Source organism: Myotis yumanensis, unplaced genomic scaffold (genome assembly GCF_028538775.1).
Source record: "Myotis yumanensis isolate MYYU_CA2020_CCGP unplaced genomic scaffold, mMyoYum1.0.hap1 SCAF_4, whole genome shotgun sequence".
Taxonomy (NCBI): domain Eukaryota; kingdom Metazoa; phylum Chordata; class Mammalia; order Chiroptera; family Vespertilionidae; genus Myotis; species Myotis yumanensis.
Window position 1 is genome coordinate 104892268 of NW_027223755.1, and position 9875 is coordinate 104902142.

The window sequence follows — 9875 nt, forward strand, 5'->3', positions numbered from 1 at the left end:
TTCCTCCGGGATGTCAGGACGCGGTGGCTGATGTCATGGCTGATGTCAGGCACATCTGTGTTGGGACCTGGAACCATCACGCTTGACCTTGGGCGGGTCACTTCCCACCGCTGACCCTCAGTCTCCTCATCTGTAAAGTGGGTGCCACCGTGGGCACCTCCCTGGTGCGGTGGAGATTAACTAAGATAATATTCAGGCAACGGGCCACCAGTGGGGTCTATTCACGGTTCGTCCTTGCTTGGCAGATAAGGTCCCCTGACAAGTACCCCACATTCTAAAGAGAGGAAGGTCCGTAAGGATCCGATGGACAGACGGGAGGCCTCCAAGGAAGGGGAGCTGGCCAGGCCCCTGCAGGGGAGAAGCGTGGGCAGCGAGCCTCCTCGGAGCCTGGGAAGTGAGAAATGCATTTCTCCTTTCTCTCCCTCTCCCCCGTCATGAGGTGGAAGGGGAGGAGGGGCACCGGCTACTTAGAGCCTGATGTGAACTATGGCCACCACTGTCACTTCTACCTCACCTACTGGCCACAGTGAGTCACAAGGCCAAACCCAAAGTCAGGGCAGGAACACATTCCTCCTTGTTAGTGGGAGGAGCTGCAGGCGGGCAGGGAGGGGAGGGGGGGGTCAGGGCCCCCATACTGCTCTGCTGCTTGGGGCGTGGCCCCTGGAGCTGGGGTACCCTGGGAACCAGGACCCTGGTGGCATTCCTGGCCCAGGGATGGAGCGGGGAGGCCCGCTGCTGGAGCCAGGCTCACAGTCGCTCTCGGCTTGCGGGGCCTGGGTGGTGCGGGCCCACAGAGACCTAGGGAGACCACGTTTCTTCTCTCTGCCCTCAGAGGGCAGGCAAGGCCTCCCTGTGCCCCCAGCGGAGGTTAGAGGACAGAGGTGGCAGGACCACTCCAGTGACCCCAGAACCGAGAGGTGGTCAGACTCCTGACCCGAGCCGGGTGGGGCCGCTCAGGGCCACAGGGATCCGGCGGGGCCGCCTCTGCGCCAGGACTTTGTGGGACCCCATCTGCAGGGACTGGGGCCTTCAACCCCGCAGGAGCCGATGCGCGGGACGGGGATGAGGAAGGCGTGAGGAGCCTGACAGCGGCGCCCACGCTCCGGGGCTGGGCCAGCCCTGACTGCAGGGAGCAGGGAGCAGCTCCGAGTGAGTCGAAGACTGAGGTTGAAAACAAGCGGCCGAGCCTGCCACTGAAATGGGTCGTCGCAGCAGCAGGAGGGCCCAGAAGCTGTGAGGGGTGGAGTACAGCGTCCGCAGCTGTGCGATAATAAAAATAAGGCCGATAGCAGCTCACACGTACGGCGCTCCTGTCCCGCCACAGTTCCGGTGCTTTAGGGTCAGTAACTCCTCGTCGCATGACAACTGTACAGTCACGATTGTTGTAAATGTCTCCACTGGAATGATGAGGACGCGAGGCAGAGGGTCAGTCTTGCCCGAGGTCACACTGCAGGAGGCGAGGAGCCAGGCTGTGGCCCAGGCAGTCGGAATTTCAGTCTGTAGCTGTGCTGTCTCCTTGTTTTTTAAAAGTGAAATCTTGGGAGGCCGACACACAAATGGGGCTGCAGTGCTGCTTTAATTGTCACCATACCCCCTAGAATAAACTGCCTTTTGATGACCGGGACGAATTGAGAGAAATCGTAACCGACAGATATGGGGCAGACAGTTTTAACAAATTAAAATAAATTAAAATAAAAAATAAAATAAAGTAAGAAAGAAATGAAACATTTCATGTTTATACTCCAGTGAGTTAAATGCCCCAGGAAACCAATCCCTTGGTAGGTGCTCAAGAAATGTTAGCTCCCGGGCCTTTTCCTCCCACTGACCTGGGCTACCAAGCCTGCTCCTGTTGCCATGGTGATCCTCCCAGAGGCCCACAGAGATGTGGCTGAAAGAAATGTGCTGAGCCAAGACCCTGGCTCCGACCCTGGCTCTTACATCTGGCTCCGACCCTGGCTCCAACCCTGGCTCTGACATCTGGCTCCAACGCTGTCCCTGACATCTGGCTCCAAACCTGCCGCCAACCCCAGCTCTGACATCTGGCTCCGACCCTGGCTCTGACCCTGGCTTTCTTATCTGGCTGTTAGCCACACTGGCCTCAAAATCCCGAGCTCTGGAACAAGGGCATTGGAAGTGACTGTGACCAGAGAGGCTGTGGCAATGCCTCCCGGAGTCTGGCATTCTCTGCCTCCTCAAACAGTTCCTGCTCTTCCAGAGGGGCCTCAGATGGGGGTGTGCATGCTCACACATGTGTGCATGTGTGTTCATGTGCATGTGTGTGTGTCCACGTCACAGACTGTCTCAAGGGTGGCAGCCGTGTAGGATAGGGCAGATCTGGAGGCAGGAGGAGGCCACGGGGAAGCCAGGAAAGCTTCACTGTCCACCAGTCCCCAGACCATCCCAAGACCCGGGGCCAGCCTGCGGGGAGGGAGGGCGGCTGCTCAGGAAGAGCAGGCCTGGGCTCCAGTCCCCATGCCGCCATGACGCTGGGCAAACCTCAGGTCCCCTCTGAGCTTTCAGCTGAACACCCATCACCCCTGGACCAGCAGAAACAGGGCCTCCAGCACCATGGGTTACCACGTTAAGCGCCATGTCACTCACCAGTGACTGACACTATACTTTCCATCCGGAAGACAAAACAGGCTGGGCGCTTAATCTGTTACACACCCCACGGCCCAGAGGACCAGTTTATTGAGCAACCGCTGTAACCCAGGCTTGAAGCTGAACAGGCTAATCCATTATCTCATGCGGTCCTTCAACAGCCCTGGGAGGGACTCGTACTAATTCCACTCTGTAGATGGGGCCGAGGCCAGGGAGCCACGTGACTTGCCTGAGGCCACACAGCTGGGCACAAGAGAGAAGGCAGCCGACAAAAAGCGCAGCATCACTTTGAAATATCAAGTCTAATTCTATGACCTAGTATTGTTTTCTGGGGTTTTTCTACATTTCCCCCCATTTTATGGAGGTAGAATTGACTTGGCTTTGTGTGTGTGTGTGTGTGTGTGTTTAATGGTTTAGGGGTGATGCAGGGGGGTTGGCACTACACTCTCCAGTGTTCAGGGGCTGGCCCTGCAGGTAGTCAGCAGTAGCGTGTGAACTTGAACCCAGATCTGCCGAGTCTGACTCTCACGGCCCAGGCCTCCTCAGCGAGGACAGACGGATTCTAACTCCCACCAGGCTCCCCGACTCCACCCTGCCGCCTCGGCACCGCCAGAGGGGCGGGGGCTGGGAGAGTGAAGTCAGCAGGCAGGTCCCCAGGAGGCCCGGGCCAGCCCCCATGCACTTTGCCCACCAGAACCTGACACAGGTCCTAAGGATCCAGAAACATTCGTGTGGCCACCTAGTGGGCATGGGTCACACATGCGCTGCCCAGCATCTTTCTTTATTTTAATATATTTTTATTGATTTCAGAGAAGGGAGAGGGAGAGAAAGAGAAACATCAAGGATAAGAGAGAATCATTGATCGGCTGCCTCCTGCACGCTCCACATTGGGAATTGGGCCCGCAACCTGGGCATATTCCCTGACCAGGAATCGAACCGTGACCTCCTGGTTCATAGGTCGATGCTCAACCACTAAGCCACGCTGGCCGGGCTGCCCAGCATCTTTTAAATAGTCTCTGTGTCGGGGACATTCTGTCATTAGGAGTCCATCTCCCGGTGAAGAGGCCTTAATCGGGGCTGGGGCTCTACCCTGAGGAGCCAGACTCCAGCCATTGGCCAGTCCCGCCGCCACCTCTCCATCCTCACGTCCTCCCCCTCTCCCCGCCCACTGCCCTGCCTCCTCCTCCAGGAGTCATCCGTGTCTTTGAGCTGACGGCCACAGGAGGCCGGGAGGGGAGTATGCCTCTCACCCTTCGGTGCTGACCAAAGTCCAAATCAAGGGCCAGATGTCCCTCCCCCACCCCATAAAGACACATAGCTGCCTCCCCCGTAAGCCATCTTGGAAAGAGGAGGGGTGAGGAGAAGGGAGGCCTTGAAACAAGATGGTTTCCATGGGAGTCTGACAAATCTGGTGTGTAGGTTGCACACTGACCACGGCCCGGCCGAGGGAGCAAGTGGGGTGTGACATCTTATCTGCCCTCCACTCTCCTGGCATAGAGCACGAGGTGTCTCTTAAAATTCTCACAACACCTGTCTGAAGTCTGAACTTGAACTATTTCATCCAGAAAGAGCCTCTTTTAAATCTGGAGAGAATGATTTCTGGTTAATGAGCAAATTTTTTAAAAATACATTTTCCTGCCACCAGTTTCCCAGAATAAAATGAGGTCAGTTATAGAAACCTGTGTCATGTCAGAGCACAGAGCCTGCGCGCGCACACACGGGCACACACACACGCTGGTGCGTGTAATTTTAGTACGTATAGCACATGGCCCACAGTAGGGTCCTCCCCTCTCTCAAGGGCAGGACCCACGTGGTACCTACACTTCATTTCTAGTCCCTGACCCGGTACCGGCCACAGAGTGGGCCCTGCAGTGTCTGGTGATGGATGGAACGGCTCTGGTGAGCGATGCAGGAGTCATCCGTGTCTTTAAGCTTTGGGGGGCAGGGGGTGTGGGGTCAGACATGCATCGTCATTTTAAGGGAAACCTGTATGGCTGGCCTTTAACTCCACAACCCTGTGCACAGAGAAACCCCGGGGAGCCTTGCACTGAGGGACGCCCCCAAGTGCAGCCCCACCTGAGTCACCTGCAGACGAGGCCAGCAGAGCTGTCAAAGCCCCAGCAGAAGCAGAGCCTTTGGGTGTGGAGGCCCTTCCAGGAAGCAGGCCTGATCCCACAGGCACTGCTCAGCCCCTGCAGGCGGACACAGGCCCCCGAAAGAGAAAGGGGGGACCTAGCAGACATGGCAACTCGGGGGCCGCTTCCAACAGCCAGCTCCGGTGCTGGGCCTCCTCTGGCATCTCCCCCACAAAGCGCCTCCACTCGGCCGTCAGCAGCCCCTCTGCCAGGGAACCCAGCAGAATCTCGAATCCTACCCAGCAGGTTGGAATTCGGGCTCTGCCACTTTCCAGCTGCGTGACCGTGGGCAAGCCACACACCCCTCTGGGCCTCGCTGTCCTTCAAGTTCAGTGGGATGGTGACGACTGCCCTGCCTCCTTGGCGCATCAGAATGCGGCTGCGGAATGCTGCCGAGCACACAGGGACTTCGAGGCCCTCGGCATGCAGAGGTCTCCCCAGTGGCTGCGAGGTGACTCCACGCACGCGGCTCTGGAGCCAGACACACTACAATTGGGCCCCAGCTTTGCCAGGGACCTGCTGTGCGGCCTGGAGCAAGTCACTTCTCTCTGAGCCTGTCTCCTCCTCTGCAAGTGTTGCACTGAGGCAGCGGAGACCCAAGCAGGAGCAGGCAGGCTCCCCCGGCCCCCCGCTGCATCCAGCATGGGTTGGCAGCAATGCCGGGGCGGGAACCAGTTTTGGAAATACCATAACACAGATCAATAGCATAATAAAGCCCATTTCCTCGGACCTCTGGCCCCTCCCTGGCAGGCTGGGCGAGAGGAAGACAGACGCCTCGAACATCCTGCGGAGTCGAGACCACTTCCATTCGAGTGCCCTTCAGAGGCTGGGGGCAAGGTTCCCGTGACCTCGACCACCAGGAGTGCAGGGACCAGTCCAGCGTGGCCCAGGGGAGGGCGGGGGAGGTCTCAGGCTCTGCCTCTGCAAAATGGGGCCATGCCTTCCGGGGGCTCCAAGAACCACAGCGGCATCTGACTTGGCTTTCTGGGGAGGAGTCACACCTCTGGACACATCTCTAGCCTCGGCCCCCAGGCTAACTCCACACACCAGTGTGGGCCTGGGCAGCGAGGAACACTCGCCTGCTCACCAGCCTTAGGCACCACCACACTGAGGCTTCCACTGAGGCTCCGCAGCCCCTCGTGGCTTAGGCTGAGCAGCCAAAGGCAGCGAGGTCTCGTGCCAGGCCCACCGGAAGGTGTGTGGGCAGGGGCCTGGGCGCACATCGCAGCCACAGGCAACAGGGCCTTATTCCCGCTGAGAGGTGTAATGCCAGGAAAGGTCTGGAAGGCCACCCACTGAGAGTTATTAAGTGACTTTGGATTTTTTTCTTCTGTCTTATCTGCAGGGAACATGTATTATTATTTCTATAATAAAGAGGGGAGAAAAGCTCACTTAAAAAAAAAAAATATATATATATATCTGTTGACAAAATGCCCATCAATGTCAGGCCTGAGGGCCTCTGAATGTTTTATCTAAATAATTTTCCACCAGCCCCACCCCCAGGGCTAGTGCTCAACTCTGACCAGTAGAGATTCCTACGCCCTTCAGAGCTTCAGGCCACACCCCATCTCGCCCAGGAGGCTGCATACCCCAAGTCAGCTATGCACCCCGCCACCCCCACCTCCAGGGCTTGCGCCAATGAATTAACAAGCCTTTCAAGGTGTTCCCATCTCCAGCAGGGGGTGTGCAGGAGGCAACCAATCGAGGACTCTCTCATCATTGATGTTTCTCTCTCTCCCCCTCCCCTTCCTCTCCGAAATCAATAAAAATACATTAAAAAAAAAAAAAAGGTATTTCCAGTGATGCAGACAGGAGGAGCAGGAAGGGAGTCGAGCTGGAGAAATCACCGGCGAGCTGTTCTCCGAGGGCTTCTCCCTAAGGAGCTGCAAGGCCAGGCCAGGCATGCTGAGCAGGCGTGGGACGCGGCTTCATCGCGTTAGAAACCAGGACACCGTGGTGTGACTCCAGGCTTCCTCCCGGGAGGAAGGACCCACTGGATCGAGTTGGAAAATCCTCGTGTTCTCTGCAAGGAGCACCGGGCACACAGACCAACGCCCTGCCTCCACGTTTCCATGTGGGTGGGGGCACAAGGCACCAAGGACAAGAGGGGACACAGTGCCATGGCACAGGAGGCCCTTCCGTGTCAGGGAGTTTGGGAGGAGCTGGAGGAGCGCGGTCGGCTGGTCGGACAGGGTTGGGGAGACCTGCTTCCCCCAGACCTGGCCCGGAGGTGACTCCAGTGGTCAAACCGCATTCCCCTGAACGCTGCAGGACCAGCGCTGGCTCCCAGAGACAGGCTGCTGCACTGAAGTGGGGGGAAATGCTGGCGGCCTTGTCTTCTCATCTGCAGTGAGGGCGAGCTCACCAAGCCAGGCTTCTCCTCCAGGCAGGGAGATCAAGTCCCGGTTTATCCCTGCCATCCCAGAATCCCTGCTGGTAATGTTGCTTTTACTCAACACATCCTGGTTTGGGGAAAAAATGATAGTCACCCTGCCCATTTCCCCATCAAAGCTCCATGGCAATCTTCCACCATCTCCCGGCAACGCCATACCTGTCCGTCTTCGCCCTTCCCCACCCATGCCCTGTCCCAGGTGACCACTACCTGCAAGGAAGCAGCCAGTTCCTCTCAACCCTTCCCCACAGTTCCTGGGCTCCCACCCCATCCCGCTACTGAGCACGCCTTCTGCCGCCGTCTGTCTGCCCACCCCACTGGTCTATGAATTCCTTGCAGGCACAGGCTGCCTTGTTCATCTCCAAGTCCTTCCCATGGAGCCCAGCCCCTGCCTTACAGAGGTATTTGATAGATAATGTTTGTTAAGTTAATGAACCGCCACCAATCATGGTTCCTGCCAAGGCCCAGGGCATCCACCAGAACACCAGCTCCTTCCCTGCCCTGGTCCCACGCCCTGCAGATAGCACACTCTGGGACAATAATGCCAGGAGTGGGCAGGAGGCCTGCTTGGTCTCAGCACTAACCAGCCAGGGGCCCTGGGCCTCCAAGTCCCCAGGACCCACAAAACCGGGGGCTGCCTTAACAACTGCCTCAAGAGCGCCTTGCAGCTCAGACATTTCACACTCTGAAGGCTGTAACAGGCCCATCTTCAGATTAAACCGGGCCCCGCAATGTCTACCACGGGCCTCAAAAGCAGTGCGCCCGCAATTCCCGTCAAGGATTGAACCCCTGGAAACCATCAGAAGACGACCAAGATTTGTACACAAGGATGCTCACCGCAGCAGCAGCTTTTAAAAGAAAGACTGTAAACAAAACATGGTGCATCGTGCGAGGGAACACACTGCCACAAAAGGTCAGATTTTGTAGAACATTTAGTAACATGAGAAAATGGTCACAATACGGTAACAACAGGAGCTCAATTTTATTTCTACCAGTGGTTTTCTCTGGGCAGTGGGATTGGGTGCCTTTTTTCGTTTGCTGCATTGTTTACAGTCTTCTACAGTTATAGTCAGGAGAGTAACGGCTGGTAAGTCAGCCTGCATTGCTGAGGCCAATGGGAGCCCGCCTCATAGAAAACCCCACCATTACCCTTTCCCTAGCCCCTTCCTCAGAATGCAGACAATTTCTGGGTCTGTCAATGGCCTGAGAACTCATCCAATTCCACCCTCGCTTAAGGCTTGCCCTTGTGCCGGGCCCCTGCAGTGCCAGGGGGAATCGGGCCGGAGATCTGCCAGACCTCCCTCCTGGACACAGACCCTTTCTGTAGGTCACCAGCCTCTGCTTGCACATCTCCAAGGACTGGTAGCTCACTGGGCCATGCCCATCCATCTTGGATCAAAAATCCTCCAACCCAGCCCTAGCTGGTTGGCTCAGTGGCTAGAGTGTCGGCCTGCAGACTGAAGGCTCCCGGTTCGATTCCAGTCAAGGGCATGTACTTTGGTTGCAGGCTCAATCCCCAGCCCTGGTTGGGACCCATGCAGGAGGCAACCAACCTTTGTGTCTCTCTCACATCAATGTTTCTCACTCTCCCCCCCTCCCTTCCACTCTCTCTAAAAATTAATGGAAAAACATCCTCAGGTAAGGATTAACAACAAAAAGTCCTCCAACCCAGCCCATCTTACTACCCATGGCCTTTCCTCTATCACCCCCAAGTCCTGTCCAAGGATGCGCCCACAGACAACAAAACCCATCCCCTCCCCATCCAACTCTAGCCTTTCTTAACCGCAGGCACAGAGAGCACTCCTTGTCTTCCCCAGCACGCAGGTGAGGAGGAGTTATAGCCCAAGAGTAACTTCATGTTAATTCCTTCCTGGAGAAGAGTTTCAATCCCCTCCTCGATCAACTCTGAAGTGGGGCTAGCCGGGGTGAGAGGCTGCAACTGACACAAAGGGGCTGCCCCCCTCTCTCTCAAACCCATCCCATGGCCCCACCCCTCACCCCACCATCACCAAAGTGATTCTTAAAGACCTCAGAAGTAGAAGCCATCAGCCCCCAACACCCTCTGCCCCCATCCCCCAGTTCTATAGGAGCCAAGGGCCGCCCTTCCCTTCAGGAAACACCTCTCACTGCCCAGAGGTGAGCAAACCTCTTCCTGCAGGTGTGGTGGTCCCATCAGAATCCACCTGGTCCTGGCTGTCTGGCCATTATGACACCTGACTCGGAAGAAGCTGACCTGTTAGCCCAGAAACTTTCCACTCACGGATGGCTGAGCAAGGCCCAGCCTCAGACACACCCATGAGCCCTGAGCCCAGCCACACCCACCCTTGCCCAGCTACATCCTTCCCCTCCCTCCCCGCCCCTCTCCAACTGCTATTTTCAGACAACCCATCAGGAGCCCACTGAGGGCAGTGCCTGGCTGGCACCCTTGGGAGGGACCCCTTCTCTCGCGGGAGTGGGGCACGGCTCCCCTTAGACTCCACACCCACCTCCACCACTAGGTTAACTGTCAGTGCCATGAAGTCCCCCTGCTCTTTGAATATGAGAAATGGGGACCCTGTATCCCCGCCAGGATTAGCGGGATGTTATCTAGAAGAGGGTGGGGTGTGGTCAGGCCTAGCAAGATGGTCCTCCTCTGCCCCTGCACGGTACAAACCGGCCTCCTCTCTCATTGCCCCCCTGCCCAGGGCAGCCCCACCTGGATGCCAGCCCTGGAGGGCTCTGCCTGCAAGGAAGCCCCCTAACCAGCA

At 57.1% G+C, this 9875-nt stretch overlaps 1 non-coding gene across 1 annotated transcript; it reads left to right on the forward strand.

Annotated features, from left to right (window-relative positions):
- The first annotated feature begins 1538 nt into the window (after positions 1 to 1538).
- Positions 1539 to 1668, forward strand: LOC139009635 (small Cajal body-specific RNA 8). Its single transcript, XR_011471361.1, has one exon. It is a non-coding gene; the product is annotated as a small Cajal body-specific RNA 8 (non-coding RNA).
- Positions 1669 to 9875: the final 8207 nt, after the last annotated feature.